Raw genomic sequence first — 5,774 nt, 5'->3', positions numbered from 1 at the left:
AACTTATCTCTGCTGACAAAATACGTCTATCCGCTGGCGGAAAACTTATCTCCGGTGGCGGAAATTTATATCCGCTTGCGGAAAACTTTTCTCCAGACGGGGAAATTTATAACCCCTGCCGGACAGCTTATCTCCGCAGACGAACTACGTATCTCCGCCGGCAGAACACTTATCTCCGCTGGCAGAACATTTTCCTCCGGCGGCGGGAAATTTATATCCCCTGCCGGACATCTTATCTCGGCTGACAAAATACATCTCTCCTCTTGCAGAAAACTTATCTCCGGCGGCGAGAAATTTATATCCCCGGCCTGACAACTTATCTCTGCAAACGTCTATCCGCTGGCGGAAAACTTATTTCCGGTGGCGGGAAATATATATCCCCTGCCGGACAACTTATCTCAGCTGACGAAATACGTCTCTACGCTGGCAGAAAACTTATCTCCGGCGGCGGGAAATCTATATCCCCTGCCAGACAACTTATCTCTGCTTACGAAATACGTCTCTTCTTTGGAGGAAAACTTATTTCCGGTGCTGGGAAATCTATATCCGCTGGCGGACAACTTATCTCCGCTGGCAGACAATTTATCTCCGCTGACGAACTACGATTCTCCGCTGGCAGAAATCTTATCTCCGGCGGCGGGATTTTTTTATATCCCCTGACGGACAATTTATCCTCGCTGACGAATTATGTTTCTCCGCCGGCAGAAAACTTATCTACGCTGGCAGAACATTTACTTCCGGCGACGGGAAATTTATATCCCCTGCCGGACATCTTATCTCGGCTGACAAAATACATCTCTCCGCTGGCGGAAAACTTATTTCCGGTGGCGGGAAATCTATATCCCCTGCCGGACAACTTATCTCTGCTGACGAAACACGTCTCTCCGCTTGCAGAAAACTTATCTCTGCAGACGAAATACGTCTCTCCGCTGGCGGAAAACTAATTTCCGGTGGCGGGAAATATATATCCCCTGTGGGACAACTTATCTCTGCTGACAAAATACGTCTCTCCGCTGGCGGAAAATTTATCTCTGGTGGCGGGAAATTTATATCCGCTGCCGGAAAAATTTTCACCAGAGGGGGAAATTTATACCCCCTGCCGGACAACTTATCCCCGCAGACGACCTACGTTTCTCCGCCGGCAGAAAACTTATCTTCGCTGGCAGAACATTTTCCTCCGGCGGCGGGAAATTTATATCCCCTGCCGGACATCTTATCTCGGCTGACAAAATACATCTCTCCTCTTGCAGAAAACTTATCTCCGGCGGCGAGAAATTTATATCCCCGGCCTGACAACTTATCTCTGCAAACGTCTATCCGCTGGCGGAAAACTTATTTCCGGTGGCGGGAAATATATATCCCCTGCCGGACAACTTATCTCAGCTGACGAAATACGTCTCTACGCTGGCAGAAAACTTATCTCCGGCGGCGGGAAATCTATATCCCCTGCCAGACAACTTATCTCTGCTTACGAAATACGTCTCTTCTTTGGAGGAAAACTTATTTCCGGTGCTGGGAAATCTATATCCGCTGGCGGACAACTTATCTCCGCTGGCAGACAATTTATCCCCGCTGACGAATTACGTTTCTCCGCCGGCAGAAAACTTATCTCCGCTGGCAGAACATTTACTTACTTTACTTATGGCGGCGAGGAATTTATATCAGCTGCCGGACATCTTATCTCTGCTGACAAAATACATCTCTTCGCTGGCGGAAAACTTATCTGCGGTGGCGGAAATTTATATCCGCTGGCGGAAAACTTTTCTCCGATAACAGACATCTTATCTTCGCTGCCGGACAACTTATCTCTGCTGACGAACTACGTTTCTCCGCCGGCAGAACATTTACCTCCGTCGGCGGGAAATTTATATCCCCAGCCGGACAACTTATCTCTGCTGACAAAATACGTCTCTCCGCTTGCAGAAAACTTATCTCCGGCGGCGAGAAGTTTATATCCTCGGCCTGACAACTTATCTCTGCTAACGAAATACGTCTCTCCGCTGGCGGAAAACTTATCTCCGGCGGCGGGAAATCTATATCCCCTGCCAGACAACTTATCTCTGCTTACGAAATACGTCTCTTCTTTGGAGGAAAACTTATTTCCGGTGCTGGGAAATCTATATCCGCTGGCGGACAACTTATCTCCGCTGGCAGACAATTTATCTCCGCTGACGAACTACGATTCTCCGCTGGCAGAAATCTTATCTCCGGCGGCGGGATTTTTTTATATCCCCTGACGGACAATTTATCCTCGCTGACGAATTATGTTTCTCCGCCGGCAGAAAACTTATCTACGCTGGCAGAACATTTACTTCCGGCGACGGGAAATTTATATCCCCTGCCGGACATCTTATCTCGGCTGACAAAATACATCTCTCCGCTGGCGGAAAACTTATTTCCGGTGGCGGGAAATCTATATCCCCTGCCGGACAACTTATCTCTGCTGACGAAACACGTCTCTCCGCTTGCAGAAAACTTATCTCTGCAGACGAAATACGTCTCTCCGCTGGCGGAAAACTAATTTCCGGTGGCGGGAAATATATATCCCCTGTGGGACAACTTATCTCTGCTGACAAAATACGTCTCTCCGCTGGCGGAAAATTTATCTCTGGTGGCGGGAAATTTATATCCGCTGCCGGAAAAATTTTCACCAGAGGGGGAAATTTATACCCCCTGCCGGACAACTTATCCCCGCAGACGACCTACGTTTCTCCGCCGGCAGAAAACTTATCTTCGCTGGCAGAACATTTTCCTCCGGCGGCGGGAAATTTATATCCCCTGCCGGACATCTTATCTCGGCTGACAAAATACATCTCTCCTCTTGCAGAAAACTTATCTCCGGCGGCGAGAAATTTATATCCCCGGCCTGACAACTTATCTCTGCAAACGTCTATCCGCTGGCGGAAAACTTATTTCCGGTGGCGGGAAATATATATCCCCTGCCGGACAACTTATCTCAGCTGACGAAATACGTCTCTACGCTGGCAGAAAACTTATCTCCGGCGGCGGGAAATCTATATCCCCTGCCAGACAACTTATCTCTGCTTACGAAATACGTCTCTTCTTTGGAGGAAAACTTATTTCCGGTGCTGGGAAATCTATATCCGCTGGCGGACAACTTATCTCCGCTGGCAGACAATTTATCCCCGCTGACGAATTACGTTTCTCCGCCGGCAGAAAACTTATCTCCGCTGGCAGAACATTTACTTACTTTACTTATGGCGGCGAGGAATTTATATCAGCTGCCGGACATCTTATCTCTGCTGACAAAATACATCTCTTCGCTGGCGGAAAACTTATCTGCGGTGGCGGAAATTTATATCCGCTGGCGGAAAACTTTTCTCCGATAACAGACATCTTATCTTCGCTGCCGGACAACTTATCTCTGCTGACGAACTACGTTTCTCCGCCGGCAGAACATTTACCTCCGTCGGCGGGAAATTTATATCCCCAGCCGGACAACTTATCTCTGCTGACAAAATACGTCTCTCCGCTTGCAGAAAACTTATCTCCGGCGGCGAGAAGTTTATATCCTCGGCCTGACAACTTATCTCTGCTAACGAAATACGTCTCTCCGCTGGCGGAAAACTTATCTCCGGCGGCGGGAAATCTATATTCCCTGCCAGACAACTTATCTCTGCTGACGAAATACGTCTCTCCGCTGGCGGAAAACTTATTTCCTGTGCCGGAATATCTATATTCCTGCCAGACAACTTATCTCTGCTAACGAAATACGTCTCTCCGCTGGCGGAAATCTTATTTCCGGTGCCGGGAAATCTATATCCGCTGCCGGACATCTTATCTCTGCTGACGAAATACGTCTCTACGCTGGCAGAAAACTTATCTCCGGTGGCGGGAAATTTATATCCGCTGCCGGAAAACTTTTCGCCAGGGGGGAAATTTATTCCCCCTGCCGGACAACTTATCTCCGCAGACGACCTACGTTTCTCCGCCGGCAGAAAACTTATCTCCGCTGGCAAAACATTTACTTCCGGCGACGGGAAATTTATATCCCCTGCCGGACAACTTATCTCTGCTGACAAAATACGTCTCTCCGCTCGCGGAAAACTTATCTCCGGTGGCGGGAAATCTATATCCGCTGCTGAAAAACTTTTCACCAGAGGAGGAAATTTATACCCCCTGCCGGACAACTTATCTCCGCAGACGACCTACGTTTCTCCGCCGGCAGAAAACTTATCTCCGCTGGCAAAACATTTACTTCCGGCGACGGGAAAATTATATCCCCTGCCGGACATCTTATCTCGACTGACAAAATACATCTCTCCGCTGGCGGAAAACTTATCTGCGTTAGCGGGAAATTTATATCCGCTGACGGAATACTTTTCTCCGCTAACAGACATCTTATCTTATCTCATCTTTGCTGACAAAATACGTCTTTCCGCGGGCAGAAAACTTATCTCCGGCGGCGGGAAATTTATATCCGCTGGCGGAAAACTTTTCTCCCCCCCTCTGGAAAACTTATCTCCGCTGGCAGAACATTTACTTCCGGCGGCGAGGAATTTATATCCCCTGCCGGACATCTTACCTCTGCTGACAAAATACATCTCTACGCTGGCCGAAAACTTATTTACGGTGGCGGGAAATCTATATCCCCTGCCGGACAACTTATCTCTGCTGACGAAACACGTCTCTCCGCTTGCAGAAAACTTATCTCTGCAGACGAAATACGTCTCTCCGCTGGCGGAAAACTAATTTCCGGTGGCGGGAAATATATATCCCCTGTGGGACAACTTATCTCTGCTGACAAAATACGTCTCTCCGCTGGCGGAAAACTTATCTACGCAGACGACCTACGTTTCTCCGCCGGCAGAAAACTTATCTCCGCTGGCAAAACATTTACTTCCGGCAGCGGGACATCTTATCTCGGCAAACAAAATACATCTCCCCGCTGGCGGAAAACTTATTTCCGGTGGCGGGACATCTTATCTCGGCAAACAAAATACATCTCTCCGCTGGCGGAAAACTTATTTCCGGTGGCGGGAAATATAAATCCCCTGCCGGACAACTTATCTCTGCTGACGAAATACGTCTCTACGCTGGCAGAAAACTTATCTCCGGCGGAGGGAAATTTATATCCCCTGCCGGACAACTTATTTTTGCTGACAAAATACGTCTCTCCGCTGGCGGAAAATTTATCTCCGGTGGCGGGAAATTTATATCCGCTGCCGGAAAAATTTTCACCAGAGGGGGAAATTTATACCCCCTGCCGGACAACTTATCCCCGCAGACGACCTACGTTTCTCCGCCGGAAGAAAACTTATCTCCGCTGGCAAAACATTTACTTCCGGCGACGGGAAATTTATATCCCCTGCCGGACATCTTATCTCGGCTGACAAAATACATCTCTCCGCTGGCGGAAAACTTATCTGCGGTAGCGGGAAATTTATATCCGCTGACGGAAAACTTTTCTCCGCTGACAGACATCTTATCTTATCTTTTCTGACAAAATACGTCTTTCCGCGGGCAGAAAACTTATCTCCGGCGGCGGGAAATTTATATCCGCTGGCGGAAAACTTATCTCTGCTGACAAAATACGTCTCTCCGCTCGCGGAAAACTTATCTCCGGTGGCGGGAAATCTATATCCGCTGCTGAAAAACTTTTCACCAGAGGGGGAAATTTATACCCCCTGCCGGACAACTTATCTCCGCAGACGACCTACGTTTCTCCGCCGGCAGAAAACTTATCTCCGCTGGCAAAACATTTACTTCCGGCGACGGGAAAATTATATCCCCTGCCGGACATCTTATCTCGA

This window comes from Drosophila pseudoobscura, unplaced genomic scaffold, assembly GCF_009870125.1.
Source record: "Drosophila pseudoobscura strain MV-25-SWS-2005 unplaced genomic scaffold, UCI_Dpse_MV25 Unplacedtig00000085, whole genome shotgun sequence".
Classification (NCBI taxonomy): Eukaryota; Metazoa; Arthropoda; class Insecta; order Diptera; family Drosophilidae; genus Drosophila; species Drosophila pseudoobscura.
The sequence above is the reverse complement of the archived record's forward strand: the minus strand, read 5'-3'. Positions refer to the sequence as shown.